The sequence below is a fragment of the Gossypium hirsutum genome, chromosome A10 (genome assembly GCF_007990345.1).
Source record: "Gossypium hirsutum isolate 1008001.06 chromosome A10, Gossypium_hirsutum_v2.1, whole genome shotgun sequence".
Taxonomy (NCBI): domain Eukaryota; kingdom Viridiplantae; phylum Streptophyta; class Magnoliopsida; order Malvales; family Malvaceae; genus Gossypium; species Gossypium hirsutum.
The window spans coordinates 105,984,039-106,004,285 of record NC_053433.1 but is presented as its reverse complement, the minus strand read 5'-3'; the positions used below and the strand labels follow the sequence as shown (position 1 = coordinate 106,004,285).

The window sequence follows — 20,247 nt, the reverse complement described above, 5'->3', positions numbered from 1 at the left end:
TTCAGACATGAGTTTAAATTTTGCTATGATAGAAGTTGATTCTAACAACCTAACTAATATGATGAATTGATTTGTAATTTATTTTTTTTATTCAAATGTAAAATCCCAGTGCCTTGACTCGACGATCTAGTCAGGTATAAGGCTGTTCTTGTGGGGCTTTGCCTATAGAGATAATCCATTATCTTAACACCTCGTACAACAAGTGATTTTAAGTACTAACACTCACCAAGTAACACCCCTTACCCTTCTTGGCATGTGGTACGGATAAGAGATGTTGTCACACTCGATTTCTTTTAAAACCCAAAAATTTGGAACAAATTGGGGGTTAAACTGAAAGAAAACATAAGTTGGCGGCCTCTATTGGAAAATCAGGAAAAGTTAGTAACTGAAATTGTACAGGGTTGATGTCCAAGTTTGGTTCGGTTAGAATAGAACCAATAGTTTTCTTAGTGAGAGACAAAATGATTATCAACGAATAGTTCTTAAGGGGTTGATAGCTGAGTGAAAAGAGCTATAAACAACTGGGAAAATAACTTCCTAGGGAGAATTATTTTCCCTTCTATTTCATTTTTTCTCTCTTCATCTTTTTCCTTGGTTACTCCGAAGAAGAGATAATTATGGGAAGCTTTGCATGGAGCAGTGAGCATGAGTTTTGAGTTTTAAGTAGGGAAAGTAGAGTATCCAACAAGCTAGGGTTCTGGAAGTTTCTAGAAAACTGAGGCTTGAGTTAAACATGTTGAGTTTAACCCATTATTTGGTTGACATGCTTAGCTGCCTAGAGAATGGAAGCTTTGGCGGTTGGAAAAGCTAAGTTGATAAGATGAAAAAGCATTAAGTGAGTTTCTGTACCTAGTCTTGAAATGCCAATTATGCATGAATTAAATATGATTCCATGGTAGTTCACCCGTGAAATGCATGTATTGCATGTTTATAATAATGGAACGTGTAAGGGAATCATCGTCGGGTTAGACGAAGTTAGGATTGGGAATAAATAGAGATTCTGTTAGAAACCGCCATACGATATTACTGAGTGCACCCGTGATGTGTGAAACTCTAGGCTTTATGAAAGGGACATTGTGGTGTTCGAGCATCAATTTTAGGATAATGAATGGAGGAATGGGTGGAGAAATAGGGAAAAAGGAAAATGGAATTTCGTTAAAATTCTACCATCCAAGATTGTATAAGGGGTGATTCTGTTAGATACCGCCATACGATGTTACTGAGTACACCCATGATGTACGAAGCTCTAGGCCTTATAAAGGGGACATTGTGGTGTTCAAGCATCAATGTTAGGATGACGAATGGAGGAATGGGTGGAGAAATAGGGAAAAAGGAAAATGAAATTTCGTTAAGATTTTGCCATCCGAGATTGTTGGGAGCAAATTGTGATATGCAAAGCTCCGGGCCTTACGAATGGGACACTTTGGTGTTTGAGTATCAAGGTGAAAATAGTATGAGATGATATTGATGGTATTTAGGTTCCATAGGGTATCACCGCGACGACGGTCAACAGGCTCTATAGAGTGACACTGCAACGACGATAAAGTCCTTCGATGCAATACCTCTAAGAGGATTAAGGTCTAAGACCATAGTTGGACTATGGCAACCAATATAGTTTGCCAGAATAGTAAACACGTGGTAGTCCGCCGAGACAGTAAACATGGGGTGCCTCTAAGAGGTACTTGGAAGGATAAACCAAGTGAAAAATGTGTCTGCCAAGCCTATTCCTCTTTAAAGGGGATTATATTTCGAAGTACTCACCAAAAGGCTAAATCTGTAGGGAACCATCTTATAAGAGAAATCCTAAACTCAAACGGTTACGTGGATGACAGTCTATTAGGTACGGTAGGCCTAAGCAGTTCCTAATAGACGGACATGTCTCACTTATGAGCATGGTATCTTGTATAAAGCAGATTATAAGGAAGTAATCCAACAATTGTTCGTCCCGAATGGGACTTAATCCGCTAAAGTGGTGGGGAATCTCAATAGTTACCCCAAAAGATGGGATGACAGCAAGTCCTTCGAGACTAGGTTAAGAGAATGAGTCCGCCATGGATTGAACAGGTTTGGAATAACCGCCAAGAGGAAATACCCAAAGGTCATTAGAAGGGTAGATCGCATGACTACCTTATACGGGCATAGTGGAAAAAAATATTTCCACATTAGGAATAAATGGAAAGAAGAATACAAGTAAAGGAAGGTCAAAGTCTGTAGAAATGGTGTGACATCCAAGGAATCTGTCAAGACTAATCATGGATTGATGGGATTGCCCAGGGATAATTCACTTAATGATCTATCCGCAAGGAGATAGGATTGGGAATAAATCAGAGTCCACTACGAAGGGTTTAAGAGAAATTACTCGCACAAGTAAGGAGTTATTTGTATTTAGTTCTTTCTATTTAAACCCATGTAGGATGGGCTCTATTTTCGGGTAATGTAGAGACTCACTAAGTTCATCTGAACTTACAAGAGTTTGACCTATGGTTGCAAGACTCTCGTATTAAGGAGCGAGGAGAGACTACACCAGCTTGAGTTATTTCAAAGATTTAATGTTGGTACGATGTCATGCACATAAAAGGGAGTACTATGAGAGGTTTCACCTTGGAGTATATTATGCTGTAATTATGTAATTCCTCTAGTGTTCGAAGTTGAGACAAGTGAACTTTATTTTAAAAATTTTGTCTCTGTTGTAAGTTTTCTTTTAAAGAACTTTATATGTACTTCTAAAAAAACTTCATTAGATTTTTTGAATTTCTTGTAATCAGACCCTAATTTTAATGTATTAATAGTTATTAAATTAAATATTAAATATTAAATTTAATGTAAAAGCATTAGTTTTAATTTTTCAAATCCACTTAAAAAACTAATTTTTAACATTTTATACTTAAAATATATTTTTAAATTCATAATAAAAAATTTAATTTAAAGGTAAAATAAATTTGTTATTCTAAAAAAATATATTTAAAATTTGAGAATAAATTCTCTCTATTTTTTGGTAGAATAACAATCTCTCGAAAGTTCTCTAAATAGCTCTACCGGTTTTCTTCAATCTATCCTCCTCGTCATCATCCTCTTTCTTGATCTTCTTCTTCAATCTATCATCCTTGTCGCCATCTTCAATCAAAATTGGTTCTTGAATTTTAGCACAACATCATTAAACATCAAAACTTGAATTTTAGTTCCATGATAATTAAAAATTAAAATAGTAAAAGTGAATAAAAATAAAATATAAATATCACAAAACAACCTCATGTTCGATTAAATTGATTTTCCATCACATTCTAGTGCCTTGTTAACGTTAACAAGTGAACCTAATAAATTATACCAAAAATGATTTTGTTTTCCTAGCTTATTTTAAATTCTAATTGAAAGTATTAGAATGTTTATAAAGCTCAATTTATTTTTAATTGGCATATAACTGTAACACTAGCTAAATGACAATTAATCTAAAATGATAATTGTAAATTAAATATTAAGATAAAATTAATATATAAAATAATTCAGTAATATAATATAAAAAATTCAAAAAACATTGCTAGCAAACATGTACTAATTAATACAACTACTATTGTTATTAAATAATTTAAACTTACCGGCGTTGTTGAATTAAAATGGGTGGAAGAATTATAAAACAAGAAGAGCGAATTAATAGTTTACGCTATGAAAAACATTGCAAGCTGCTGGAATAGCTCAGTTGGTTAGAGCGTGTGGCTGTTAACCACAAGGTCGGAGGTTCAAGCCCTCCTTCTAGCGCTTGTCACATATTTTTTTGGTTTAATTTGAAGCCCAACTCTACCCAATATCAAAACTGACCTGACTCAATACTAAAGGAAAACAAAACATTAACAATATTTTACCAATAAAATACATACATAGGAATTTACGAAATTTAACAAATTTATTATTTTTTCAAAATTTGTAACATAATCAATTACCACCCATGCTACTGTGAATCATTTGTTCTTATTTTAATATTTTATATTTTAAAAAATTACAAATTTATTTTAAAAGTTATTTTTTGATTTAAAAGATAACCTATATTTCTCTGCTCTTTATAATTCTTTACCGTCAAATCTTCTCACTTTGAAGTTTTATATTTTATATATATATACATATATATGTAATTGAATTGTTGTCACGAAAAAAAATAGTTAATTGGCACCTGACTATATGTAAATTTTTTTTTTAGAATTAACGTTTTGTTAACTAAAACAAACATGCCAGATAGTAAATGTGTGTTCTCTCCCATTGCCTCACTGTAGCAATTAAAATTTTCTCAATTTATTTATTATTCTACAGAAACTCACTGGAAAGCAATCAAATGAATCCTCTTATACTTGAAAAACACTATAAATTATAGCCTATGAATCAATTGTCAATTTTCACAAATAAAAGTAAAAAAAAATTCAAAAATATATAAAGTGAGAGAAAATGAGGGAAAGTTGTTTCTAAACCCTCCAAATTTTCTCTTTGCATTATTTGTATAGAAATATCCAATATCCAAACTTTAAAAAATATGAAAAAAAATATTAAGCAAAATTACTGGTTCTTTGTTTTTTTTACCTATTCTGTTTCTTAACATGGTTTTTTCCTTAAAAGAGAAGAAAAAAAGAGAATATAATTTGTTTTTGCAATTTGGGTTTTGAAAAAAAATAAATGAATTGAAAATTTGAATTGATTTAAAAAAATAAATTTTGTTGTATATTTTGTGTTTTTTCTTTAAAAAATAGCATTAGAGTCGATTTCACAAGCCTCTATAATATTAGTTTAGGATGTTCTTTAGAGGCATAGAACTTGACTTAAAGATATTACTAATTTGGTTTCAAGAAACATTGAGGAATCGTATAATGATTTAACCTTTTTTTTGTTTTTAGTTTGTTATTAAATTTTATTGAATGATAATTTTTTTTTGTACATATCAGTTCTTCAACAACATTGTTTGGTGTCTCTATTATCCATGGTTAAAACCATACACGCAAAATAAATTACAATCATATTCAAAACCTTGCATATACTTAAGTTTTTCTTAAATCCACCATTGTCATCAATGACATAATATTCAAGGTATTATGTTTTAGGTTTTATATAATTTTTAGTTTGGGCAGTTGGATTTAACATTAGTTTTTATATAGGCCATAAATCATTAATTCCATCAAGTTATATTATTAAACTTTTATTTTCAATAAACCAAGTCCTTATGCTAACTTCATTAATGTGACAAGTACATTCGTCAATTTAAATAGCGTCACCAAAAATTTATAATACTTATATCGGGTTCTAAAAGCACTTTCTTTAGAACATCACATCCCTCACATTTAATTGGTAATATCCAAACCTCAAATTAATCTTGAAAAACATTGCATCAGCTCTCAACTGAGCAAACAAGTCATCTATTTGAGGTAAGGATACTTATTATTAAACTAATTTTTTTATGTTTAATATATTTCGATTTTTATTATTCAATTACATTATATTTTAAACCCCTCTTTTATTTTTTGCATATTCAACAAAGTTGTGGGCACGAAACTGTCTACAAAATGTTTTGTTTGTAAGCAATCACGTAATTAGTTAGATTGATTTTTGTGGTATCAACCCTACTTTCCTAATACGAATTTTAAATTTGTTTTTGGCGTAGGACTTTTTATTTTTGGTGAATTCAATATCTATCAAATTTTTACATCATTGTAGAGGATTAGCATTGATTTATTTTTACTTTCTTCTATGACAAGGTATGAACATATAGGTTCACTTGAGTATGACCCAAAGACTGAAAAGTTTGCTTTTCGTTACATCCTCGCCCGGTCTGGCTGCCAAACCCGTGCTATGTAATGCTACTACAGTTACTAGAAAAAATCACACATAGTTCATAACAATTAATTCACTTAAACACCAATCCATTTCATAATTCCATGAGCAATATGATTTTCAAACAAAACCGAGACTCAATCGAGCTTACGAAAGCTCTTAAGTTGACCCAAGCATGAAGAAGGACCATGTTGAAAACTTTACAAATTTTGAAAATAGGTATCGATATTGATAATAATCTGAAATATCATATTTTTATGTATTAATTACATGTTTATTTTGAGTATTATCCTACTAATTTGAGCTATTTATGGTTTTTTATCTAGTAGGGACTAAATTGAAGGAAAAAGGAAATTTAGAGGCAAAAAGTGTGAATTTAAAGATAAAATAGGCCAGCATGCGAAATAGGAAAGAAGTGGTGCCGAAATACAAAGTGCGGAAGACATGGGGGCAAAAGTGCAAAGAAGAGATTTTATAAACACAAGACTCTATTTAAATTTTAATCATATTAAGATAATTGTTAAGATCATTATTTAGATTTAAATTTTAAAGCTCCCTCTCCCAAAAAGCTCTAGCCTTTGTTCCTTTCTTTTATTTAATAAAATTCCATTTTTATTAAGTTTATTTCTTTTTTCCCAAAAAACATGATCCACTAAATTCATCTAGCCAAAGGTTGTCGAGATTCCCCAAAAAGGATTCATGAGGCTTAGAATCCGCGCTTAGCCTTCTCAACGAGTATTCATCGTTTCTTCGCACTACGAGACTGACGCTTCCTTCCATGTCCCTTCAGAAGTGATCATTTCATCTTGTACAAAGACGACCGCTGTGTATGTTTTGGGAATGTTGCACAATCGATTCGTTAGCTTACTGCGTCAGTTGTCATCGAGCCTAAAAGACAGAATGGCGTGGCATTCGCCATTGAGAAGTGATGATCTAGTGTAAGACGGTCCCACAAAAGCGACAGTTGGCTAGAGTCATGTTTCTCTAAATCGTAAGTCTAAAATCTAAGTGGAGCTGGTGGTCGTAGGTGTTCTCTTCTACTATAACTGGCTTATTCTATTCAAGAAGGATCACCTAAAAGCCTAGGATTGAAACCAAGGAAGATCGAGATAACCGGAGGTTGGCATCTCTCCATCAAAAACTCTCTTCTCTCAACTTTGTTTATTTTTACAATTTCAATTTCAATTTACGCAATCTTAATTCATCCAAACTTTTAATTCTATTTTTTTATTTTTTTTCTAGGTACGCCGTTTTTCTTGGGCACGACTCTGCCCCGGATCTTGGGGAATAGGAATTTGTGCAAATCCAGTCCTTGAGGATTTGGCCTTACTTCCCTTATACTATTCTTTTTGTTATTTTATAGGGATAGGATTTTTTTGTGCTTTCAATGACGTATTAGATACCCACTTCAAGCACCGATAAAATTTTCAACTTCGACGTTTCAAAAATCAAGGTAAAATTCACAAGTATTGGTACTTGGAATAAGGGGCTGATACCCCCGTTGAGAAGTATCGGTACCAAATTCAATATTTATATCATTTTGCCATTCTGCCATTTTCAAAATTTTGGACACAAGTCAATTTGTATCGATACCTTTATATAGTATCGATCCTTGGGAATAAGTATCGATACTTTATACTGGTAATGATACCAAATTGGCATTCTTTCGTTTTTAAAATCGTGACAATTTGGTAAAGTATCGATACTTGAATTTATGGTATCGAAACTTTTTTGCCAGAAGGAAAAAATTCCACATTTTGGTGCCTTTTCATGCTCAAACCAAATACCAATTTAAATGGTGTCTTAGGCAAACCTAAAACCTGCATAAAATCAATCCAAAACGTACCATAAACTACAATTCACCATTCCTCATTCAACAATTCTAACATGTCTTATTTTGGCATTTACATCACAACAATTAAACTTTTACCTAATAATTCATAGCAAATGAATTATACACATTTTCAATACATGACAATTTCATCTACCAACCAAACATATAATGAATCATTCACAAAGTCAGTCACGCCATTGAACATCAAATAGGTACCTTGCCAAACATTTCAACCTACAAAATCATCAACCATTCAGACTTGTGATACTACTCAATTACATCATCCAACTCAAACATTTCACTATCAATATGATCATTTATATGATTCAAATATAGCTAAACATATTACCAAAGTGTACACTTTCATACACTACATATAACCATTCAAGTTAAACACCATTTAGGGTCCAAAATTATCATCATTCAAGATTAACACACACACACACACACACACATAAAAACAAAAGAAACAACAATAGCAACGCCTATATACATGCCACATAACCGAGTCCAGAACGATTAAAAACTACTGAACCGAAGGCTAGATAGTGCGAGCTCTTGGGTGATCTGATTGTCACGTTCTGCAAAAGACAACTACAAGACAACAAAACATAACAGAGTAAGCAGTACGAATGCTTATTAATTTCATAAGTTTTAAAACAGCAAACTCACCTCAAATCGCAATTAACATAATGAATTAGATAGCTACAACTTTCTTGCTTTCACATTTAACAACAATAAGGTGAGATAATCAAATATAACTCTTATAGCATTTCAATTTGTACAATACAATTCAATTCAGTACCATTCTATCAAGATTAATAAGCATATACGTAATTTACATTATTATAGCCATTCCCAATTGTAGCACACAGCATTATTCACCTATTTCTTATTAATCGATTAGCTCGATGAACTATAACAAACAGATACGGATACACGGGTAACTACACTACACTAGATAACTTGTCAGAGCATTAACTACACCACACTAGCGCACCGAAGTGCAAAGCCCGTAGGTATTATATTTCATAATAAAATAATCCCTCAACCACACCGGGTCTCCATAGAGACATAACTCGGTAACTCGCAACAAATGCAAGATTCTAGCATAATCAGTGAATTTTTCATACATCAGTATACTCTTTATCATCTCTTTTAAATATCTCGTAAAACACACAAATAACCTTACTAGAATGTCAATTGTATCCTATCCTTTCTTATGTTCACTCGGGCACATTTAACACATCAGATCATTTCTTTACACTTCAATACATTTCAATTTATAAGTTTGAAACACCTTATACCATCTTATTTCAAGCACATGAAAATTTAATTTTCATCTTACAAAAGTTCCCTAAATTTCACATTTTATACAATTTAATCCCTAAAATAAAAATTGCTATAACTTTCAAATTTGAGCTTCAATTTCGAAAAAGATATCAACCCCATCCTTATACAACCCTATATTAACAATAACTATAGTAATTTCATGCTAATTTTGAAATACTCACACTTTAGTCCTTAAGTTCAAATTTAACAATTTTTACTTTACAAATTCGTCCTTTTTTATTTTTAAGCTTAAAATCTAACAATTTAGTACCAAAAGCTTCAAGATTAAACAATAGAAAGATTTAAAATATTTAAAAATTTTAGATATTAACAAACGGGTTAGCAAAATGAAGCTCCCAGGATCTCAAAAACATAAAATTTACGAAAAACAGGCTCGAATTAGCTTACCATGCCAGGATGAAAGCCTGGTTGAAAGTTTTTGCTTCTAACCATGGAGGGACGGCGAAGAAGAGAGGAAAAAGATGATAAAAATGGCCACTTATCTTTTGTTTTATGTTTTAATATCTTTTAATTAAAATTTAAAATTAATATTAACATTTATTTAACTAATTAATAAGCACAAATTGTCCATAGATTTTGGAAAAATGGCTAATTTCCATTTAAAACCTTGATAAATCACTAGAGAAGCCTTTTAACTAATAAAAATCTATAGCAATTAACTTTTATGGCTTTTACAATTTAGTCCTTATACCTTAATTAACTATCAGTTCGAATAATTTTCTATACCAAAATTCAATATACTTATAAATTAAAGTCGTAAGTATTAAATAATAATATTTATAGACTCATTCATCAGAGAATAGGGTTCCGAAACCACCATTTCTGGTACCACTAAAAAACGGATTGTTACACTAGTACTTTAAGAAGTGAAGCAATCGTGTGAGAAAAAATGACTACTAAGAAAGTTAATTTCACATTTCACTATTATATCTTTTGTGTTTCTGTCTTTCATGTTTTGCATACATAAGGAAATTGTGACAAACAAATATTAGCTCATTGATTGTCTAAGTTCGAGCTGATGATAAGTGGCACTGTAAGAATGTTTACATTATGAGAAAGATAACTTTCTTTAATAGATAATATAAACGAGTCTGTAATCCCATAAAAGAATCAAAGTGAGCATTTGATTCAAATGCATAGAAGGATTATCATTTCGTCCACAATTCCAATTAGGGAGATGGCTAGTCATGGCTATAGGAGTAGTTGACTCCACGGGTAGAGACATAAATGTACTCATTGGAAGAATAATACATTGGAATAAACCCAAGAATAATTCATTGACCATGCCTATGTAACTCATGTGCTTTGATATAAATAGAGGCATATGCATTAACAATGATCTAGCCGATAGTCGGTATGTTTAACATGGCTTTATTACCAACAATGGAATTCATAACTTGACTAAAGAGTTAACGATATCCTCTAATTGGCACTGTGTGGATTGATATATATGGAACATGGCCAAGGTTGTTTGTTCTCAAACGAGCAATTTATCATAGTCATTAGTTGACAATGATCATATTAATCATCAAGAAGACACAATGATGAGAATGGAATAAAATAAGATTGTGTTTAGTGAACAAATTTAACTCAAAGGAATTAATGATATCATATGAGGCTAACACACACATGGTGAGGTCATTGGACAAAGCAATTGGAACAATAAGGAGTTTTCAATCATGGTACTTCTTGTGGATTAACTCCATGATTAAGTAATTTTTGAATTATCAGAGTGATGCTTCTAGATATAATTGCAATTGCTCGAGCCTAATTGTATATGTCAGATTGGTCCCTCCACTAGCTCAACAAAAGCTCAATCAGACTGCATTTGAATCAGAAGAAAATTCTATGAAATTGAAAATAATTTAGTTGAGTCAATTTATTTTATGTGAAATTAGATTAGGAGGTTGTGAGAATTTGTTCAACTAGAGAATTTGATTAAAGAATTTTCTTAAAAAATTAATTTGGAAAATCTCAGTGATTTTTGGAAAAATTAATTTTGATCAAATAAAATTAAACTAATCAAATTAATTAAAATAAAAATGATATTTTTTGTAACACCCTGAATTTGGGCCTAGAAGTTTTGGGCCTTGAGCATGGGAGCGGTTGAAGGCAACTTATAATATTTTGTTGTGCATGTAAATTTCATTAATGAAGGCTTGTTTTAGTGGTTAAGTGTGCTGGGAAATGTTGGAGAAGTCCTAGGTTCCAACCTGGACTCTAGTAAAAATTTTGGTTTAAGGTGAATCAAACCCTGGGTGTAGTAGGTAGGCCTTAAGAATATTGTTGGAGAAATTGTACCAAAAAAAGCCTTGTGGTCTAGTGGCAAAGTAACGCCACATAAGAGGCAGGAAGGTGGCGTCATAGAGTTGGCAGGAGGTCCAAGGTTCGAAACTCATGGCAATCAAAGAGCATTTATTTTGCTAATAGGGGGCGGCAAGAGTTGGTATTGAATTTAAACTCTGATGATGGAGGGATCCCACATCGGGAAGCTAATAAGAGTGGATACGAAGCTGGCTTTAAATAGAGAGAACCATGGGGAGAGTAAATGTACCTTTCTTGGCTGATCCCTTTCACTTTATGGCGTGCTCGTTTGGGTTGGGCATCGACTAAGAGTGCTTGGAGCGCGGATTAACTACTTTGGGTGTGTATTTCTCACTACTCTAGCTATAGGATGACTACTTCGGGCCGCGATGGGCCGAAGGGGCCATGTGGGCCCAATGGGCCTACAGGCCCAATTGGATAAGTTGTTTGATTGTGTAGTAAATATTGGACTAGGCTAGGTGAATCTCATATCTGTGGCTAGATTTGGGCTAAAAGGGCCACACGAACGTGTGGGCCCATTTGGGCCGAGAAGGGCTTTAGGCCCATTCGTATTGTTATTCCTGTTTAGAATACTTTAGTTTACCAAATTACTAAAATACCCCCAGCTGTAAAATTACCAAAGTACCCCCGGTTTATAAAATTACCCAAATACCCTCGATTTATAAAATTACCGAAATACCGTTGATTGTAAAATTACTGAAATACCCTCAATTTGTAAAATTATAGAAATACCCTCACTTTGCAAAATTACTAAAATACCCTCAATTTGTAAAATTACTGAAATACCCTCAGTTTGCAAAATTACTAAAATACCCTCGATTTGTAAAATTATTGAAATACCTTTGACTTGTAAAATTACCAAAGTACCCCCGATTTACAAAATTACCGTTTTACCATCGATTTACAAAATTATTGAAATACCCCTATAGGGTAGAATTACCGAAATACCCATGTAGGGTAGAATTATCGAAATACCCCTGTAGGGCAAAATTACCGAAATACCCTTGTAGGGTAGAAATACCGAAATACCCCTGTAGGGTAGAATTACTGAAATACCCCTGTAGGGTAGAATTACAGAAATACCCTTGTAGGGTAGAATTACCGAAATACCCTTGTAGGATAGAAATACCGAAATACCCCTGTAGGGTAGAATTACTGAAATACCCCTGTAGGATAGAATTATCGAAATACCCTTGTAGGGTAGAAATACCGAAATACTCCTGTAAGGTAGAATACCGAGATACCCTTGTGGGGTAAAATTACCATTTTGCCCTTAGGGTGTTAAATGACTGTTTTGCCCTTGTGGGCAAGTGACTAACTTGGATTGTGTGGTTGACGAATTTGATTGTGAATATATGTTGGTGATATGAATGACTTGACTGTGATTGTTTGATTCAAATATGGGCATGACATTCTGCATACATGACATGTTGCATGGGTTGGGATTTCGTACGGAGGAAGATCTGATTTGTTAAGGTCGCACGGGTTGCCCGAGACGACTGTGGACCGATCGATGGCTAAGTGCCGGTCATGTTACCGAAGGCTGTGTGCCGTTATTGTGGGCTTCGTATCGATATTGTCGGCTTCATGCCGATTATAGACCCGTTATCGATAGCTCTGTGCCAACCTAAATATGGCTTTGTGCCATCTTGACTATGGCTTCGTGCCAAACGTATTTACCTGTGGCTATGTGCCTAACATATTTGTTGATGATTCTGTGTCGATCATATTTACCGAAGGCTGCGTGCCAATTATATTACCGTCACTAATGGCTATGTGCTGAAGTTATTACAGTTATCGATGGCTTTGTGCCACGTATTCTGTGAAGTGGCTTTGCCACATTATCTGATTCTAGTGGCTATGCCACAAATATCTATTCTAGTGGCTCTGCCACAATATCTGTATCTGGTGACTCTGTCACAATATCTGTTCTGGCAGCCATGCTGCAAATTCTGTGGTGTGTAGCGGATGGGTGGGTCTAGTTGTCTCTCTACATGGTGTAAGGTTGGTACGGGGTTTATATGGCTGGATTGGGTTGGGATTGCATTCACATTCAGATTCTGATTCTGTTACCTGATACTGATTCTGATTCTGTCACCTAATTCTGATTCTGATTCTGATTCTGATTCTGTCACCTGATTCTGATTCTGATTCTCATTTTGATTCTAGTTTTGATAATGTTTCTTATTCTGCAATGGGCTAAGGCCCATTTCGTACTGTCTGTTATAATGAGCTAAGACCCAATTGATACTGAAACTGTAAGTAGGGCTAGGGCCAGACTTTTAGTTCTTTTATATGACTGACTGTTCCTTTTATATAGTAGGGGATTTCACACTGAGTTTTCGTAAACTCACCCCGTTTATTAACCTTTCAGGTAATTTCCAGCCTTAGACGGATCGAAGCTGTGAGGGGCTTGGAGGAAGCCACACACACTATTTCTGTTACAGTTTTGATTATTACTTTTAAATGTTTTTATGTGGGTTGTAGTAAAGCCGTTGTAATTTTCTGGATTTCAAATTTGGAATTTTATTTATTGTTCTTATAATTGCTAGTATTAGAACACGGTTTTCCAAAGCAACTACTGTTGTTCGAAACATCATGTATCCGTAATTGTGTTTGAATTAAGCTTCCGCAACTGCCAAGATATTTACAAAGTTGTTAAGAATGTTATTCAGCTGAGGTTTTCTAACAAGGTTTAAAAAGGGTATAAGTTTTTAATTATTAAGAAGGGTTTTTAATGGAAACATGGTTTTCAAAAAACACTTCAATGTGACACGCCAGATTTGAGCCAAACTTTCAGGACGAGTTTGGGGTGTTACATTTTTGAAAATTAATTTTCAAGTCAGACAATTGACCCAATTGGTAATTGAACTTGAATATTGGACTCGAGAACCAAAAACCAAGATTAAAACCCAAAACTAGTTGAACCGAGACCTATTTGTGAAACATGGTCGATGGTCCAACTGGTGGTTGGATCGAATTGGTAGGAAAGTTACTAGCCCAGATCGAACTCCCAGCAGTCAAACCGAGGGAGTCATGCCTACGATGACACCGCTGGGCACAATGACTGTGACAGAGTTAATCCAACAACCGACGGATGGTCGGAGGTAGCGGTTTTTTAGTGGTAGAGCAATGTGGAAAAAATAGACTTCTAGTGGGACTCTATTTATAATTTGATTTCAAATTAACTTTTCCAAAGATAATATTGTTTTAATAAATTTAATATTAAATTAAATTTAATATTTATCTATCTATCAATATGAGATATTAAATTAAATTTAATATTTATCTGCATAGTATTTTATTAATTTATATTAATATGATTAATTCTAATCCTAGTTGAATTCAATAAAATTTGTAGAGAGAAAATTTTGTAAAGAAATTATTTCAAAAAATTTCTAGAGATATTTTTATTATTTATAACTTCACACTAGAAGTTTAGAGAAATTATGAAATTGCCTCACTGGTAATTTTGTAAAAAAAAATTGATTCAAAGTGAGCCCACACTCAGTAGACTTGAGTTTGAGGATAGCGGAGAAGACTATTCAGTTAAAACGTTCATCCTAGACAAACCATAAAGGTATAATTTTGATTAAGTGTTTATTAATTTAGATAACACAACCAAATTCTTGTTTTTGGAAAAATTATTAAAACTCTGATTTTCCCTTAAAATTATTTTTTGTTGTGTTTTTCGAAGTCGATTTTCGAACAATTGGTATCAAAGCCAAGTTGTTCTCTATCTATAAATATAAATAGCTAAAAAAATAGATTTCTCTTCGTCTTGAATGATTTGATTACATAGTGAATAACATCATTTAGATATTATGAAACACCCCATAACCCTTATCCGTCGTCGAAATTGGGTTATGAATCATTACCAGACTTTTAGATCAAATACGAACATTTACATAATTAACCACAAAAAAATATCAAAACTCAATCTTGTCATCCCTTTTATGAGCCCTCGAGGCACAAAACATGTGTTAGAAACAAATCGTGACTTAATCGGGTACTCCAGAAATTATTCGTACAATTTCAAAAATTTTCCTAGGTGCAGGGCACACACGCCCGTGTGGTTAAGGGACACGCCCGTACCGCAGGCCATGTCCGACCCTGTGTAACTCTCTGACTTAGATTACATGGCCAGTCACACGCTCGTGTGCTAGGCCGTGTGACACACACGGCTGAGACACATGCTCATGTCTCTGCCCGTGTGAAAATACCTGGGCATTCTATGTTTAAATTCTAAGTTGCAGGGGACACACGACCAAACTACACGCCCATGTCATAGCCGTGTATCTCACACGGTCCTGTCACACTCCCGTGTGCCTGACCGTGTGGACTCAAAATAAGTCTTATACATCATGTTTACCAACCTTGCAATCTTGAACACCAACTAATTTAGATATCATTTATTCAACAAATCCAAAACACATTCAAATACATCTAAAACATGTCAAAACAATCAATTTAATAACCTAATCAATGTTCCCTCATAGATACTTCATATCTATTATCAAAACAATCCATTTAAACTTCATTCAAGCTAATTCTAAAATTATGTCAATTTCTACCAAAATATGTCTATATTATGCTCACTTATGCATTTACTCATACATCCTATATTAAACCTCAAAACACAAACACACACACACACACATATATATATAAGCAACCAATATCATCTTATAACATCATTTCCATTCATTTCTCAAAATGACAAACATAAGACATCCTAGGTACATGCCATTACCAAAAAGAAATATACTTCACCACGAATAAGCTTCGGGGTCGTGGTGGATGCTGACTCGACGACCTAACTTTAACCTAACCTGCGCACGAAAAACAGACTGTATGCTAAGTATGAACTTAGTGGTATTTCTATAGTCCGAATGCTTAAAGGTAAAATATTAAATCATATACATTATAACATACAATATGAATAATCATATAATTAATCATTTCATAGATAAAACATTTATAACTCATTCAATTCTTTTCAATTTGCTATCCCAGATAGCTTCTTATAATATAACACAATTCATATGTCTCGATCCATATTTCAATTCGTCATTCAAAGTCAATCATAACTCTGTTTTATTCAATTATCCCTATTAACATGACTCAGACTCTGACGGATACACGGATCTAACCAGAACACACCAGTTTGGACCCAGTGCCTCATCAGTAATTCGAAGTAACAAGTTGACACCCAGTGTCTCATCGGCCTTGCCGAAGTAAGTTTGTACCTAATACCTCATCGAATATATATGAAGTATTAATATGACACCCAGTGTCTCATCGAATTGAATTCAAAGTAATCCCTGAACGCTTCCAATCCTATGGCATGCTATCTATATCCAACTCAGCTCGATACAGTTAATAGGGTTTCAACCAATATTCATTTTAATTAAGAAATCACATATACTTATGTGATCAATTCAATTTAATTCAATATCATCATATCAATTACTTACCTCAATTCACTCACCATACACATTAAGTAATAATTACAACAATTAATTATTAAATTCGGATTATAAAAATACAGACCAGAATTTCTGAACTACACCTCGTCGACTTTCTCTTTTCTCTTCTTAGCCGAGATTTCCTGCACAATGTTAGCTACAAAATTGAAACAATTGAAATTCATCAATACAATACAATTTCACATTGAATATTTCAATTTGTATTAAACTTTTTCCTAAATACCAATTTAGTCCCTAACCCGAGACTAACTTTATTTCTTCCAAACTAATTTCATATTTTCATTCAATTTTCACTTTAGACTAAATTCAACTCTCTAATTTCACTTAAATCCCTAAATTTTGAAATTTATCAACTTAGTCCCTATTACTCAAAAATTATGATTTATTTTACAATTCAATCCCTTTTTCATTTCTAACTTAAAACTCTATCAATTTAACCCCAAATACTTAAATTATCCAACATGAACATCATCTAAAAATTCAATATTTTTTCCAAAATTTCAACATATATTAATTAGTATTTAATACTAGGATTCTAACCATAAAATTTTCAAAAAAAGAAACTAAATTGACTTACCAATTGAGCTTTGAACCTTAAAACCCTAATTTTTCTTTTTTTTTTCTTTTCCCCTTTCATTCTCTGTTTCGTCCCCCTTTTCTTTTCTTTTTTTTATTCTTTTTGTTTCATCTATTTTATGTTTCATTATAATATTATAATATAATAATATAATATAATAACATTTACTTAAATAATAAGTAAATATATATTTATTATAAATATATGTATATTAACATTACACACGTCACTAACATTACAAAACACTTGTCAACTTTTGGTTTAATTGCTTATTTAATCCCTTTACTTTTTCTTTAATCTATAATTAAACTTTCACTCTTTATTCAACTTAGTCCTTACACCTAATTATTCTTAATTTAAGCTAATTTACCTAGTCAAAATCTAATTAATCACATAATTAACTTCGTAAATATTTTTAATAAATATTTACGAATCTGTTTTACGAAAACGAAGATCCAAAAACATACTTTTCGATTACCCGTGATTATCGGGTCATTACATTTCTCCCCCTTAATAAATTTCATCCTCGAAAATTACCTGAAAAGAGGTGGGGGTACTGAGATCTCATAGTTTCTTCCGGTTCCCAAGTTGCTTCCTCAATACTATGGCTTCTCCATAATACTTCCACTAATGGAACTCGTTTATTACATAAATCTTTCACATCTCGAGCTAAAATCTCAACCGGCTCTTCTTCATATGATAAATCAGATCGGAGTTCAATATCTTCTATTGAAATAACATGAGATGAATCCGATCGATATATTCTGAGCATTGAAACATGAAAAACATCATGCATTTTCTGTAATTCCGAAGGCAAGGCTAAACGATATGCTACTGGTCCAACTCTTTTTGTAATTTCATACGACCTAATGAAACGAGGGCTCAATTTCCCGTTTCGACCAAATCTCAAAATTTTCTTCCAAGGTGAAACTTTAAGAAATACCTTATCGCCAATAGATTACTCAATATCCCGACGTTTCAGATCTACATAACTTTCTGTCTATCGAAAGCTGCCTTCAATCTATCTCGAATCTTCTTAACAATGGCCTCCGTTTCTTGAATTAATTCAGGCCCAATCATTTTTCTTTCATTCAATTCCATCCAACAAAATGGTGATCGACATCTACGACCATATAAAGCCTCATACAGAACTATTTGAATACTTGATTGGTAACTATTATTATATACAAATTAGGCCAAATGTAAATAACGTTCCAAACCTGATTCACAATCAATAGCATAGGCACGAAGCATCTCTTCTACTATATAAATAATTCACTCAGATTGTCCGCCAGTCTGCAGATGAAAAGCTGTGCTAAAGTTGAGTTGTGTACCAAGAGATTCATGCAACTATTTCCAAAATCTCGATGTGAATTGCGGATCCCGATAAGAGATTATCGACATTGGAATATCATGAAATCTGACAATTTCTCGAATGTAAACCTCAACAAGTTTTTGAAATGACCAAATAATTCTGACTGCTATAAAATGAGCAGATTTTGTACGTCGATTGTACAGGCCAATTTTGGGCCCTAAACCAAACAACCCACAAACCCAACATGACCCATTCACACTAAAGCCCGTCAAACCCAAAATACCACCAGCCCAATTAGCCTAACCCAAGTACTACTAGCCCAATACCCTAAATTAACCTAGCCCAGCAGCCCAAAACAAATCAGCAGAGAGGAAACCCTAATTCCACTTGTTCTGACACCAGCCATCAGCCCCATACCCTGGCACCCCAGCTCTCCATGCCACCATGTCGGCCACCTGCTCCTCTGTACCACCATGCCTCTGTCACCTTCACCCATTCCCTGCAGGACCAGAAAGAAGACAAGACAATAAACATTAAATACAATTTTGTAAAGGCTATAAAAGCCTATTTGGCTTTCTGTAAAGGGGGCTTGATTTTTAGATCTTTTGAATACACATATATTTCAAAAAAGTCAGTAGATATAGCAAGAATACCAGTCCGAAATAGATATCAACACAAAAAAACAACCACCAAATCGGTGCACAAAACACCAAGATTGCAAATCGAAAACAAGAGGTGGTTCTAGATTTATTTTCATTTTTGTTTATTTTCTCACAAATACATACATTAAATATGTTAAATGTATGAAAGTATAATATAAAAAATACAAGAAATAAAAAAATAAAAAAAATAAATTTTTTTTACCTTTTCCGGCCACAGCGTGTGGTGGCCGGCGTCGGCGCCGGTGAGCCTCCGGTGGCCGTCCGGTGACCGGCCCCCGTGGCCGGAGCTCCCTTTTCCCCCCTTTTCTTCCTCCCTTCTCTCTTTTCTCCCTTCTCTTTCTTTTTTTTTCTTCTCTGCTATGCCCAAATGATTTTTAAAAATTTTTTTGTCTTATATAGGGGACCAAAACGCACCGTTTTGGTCCTCCCCCCTTAACCCTTAAAACGGCGCCGTTTAGGCCCAGGGTCGGGTCGACCCGACCCGCACCAGGGAGGATCCGCGTGTTTTTCTTTGGAAGGGCTAATTGCACTTTTAGCCCTTCCGCTTTTCTGGGAGTTTACAATCAAGGTTTTTTTATTCTTAATTTGGCCCCATGGTTTTGCCCCGAATTCATTCTGGTCCCCCACGCTGCGCAGCGTTTTAATACCTGGGTTTATTGCGCTTTTGACCCTCCAAGTTGCACGTGTGTTACAATTAAGTCCCTTTTCTTTGTTTTTATTTTAAATTGGCCCCATAACATCGATTTTATTTTAATTTTAGTCCTTTTTCTTACCTTTTCTCATTTTTAATGTTATTGTATTTATTATTACCTATTACTTTATTCTTATTTTATTTTTATATCATTATATTTTATCCACTTTTTATATTATTATTATTATATATATTT

General features: G+C 33.6%; 1 non-coding gene across 1 annotated transcript; it reads left to right on the top strand.

Moving 5' to 3' along the window:
• The first annotated feature begins 3,679 nt into the window (after nucleotides 1-3,679).
• On the top strand, nucleotides 3,680-3,753 carry TRNAN-GUU (transfer RNA asparagine (anticodon GUU)). Its single transcript has one exon. It is a non-coding gene; the product is annotated as a tRNA-Asn (tRNA).
• The last annotated feature ends 16,494 nt before the right edge of the window (nucleotides 3,754-20,247 follow it).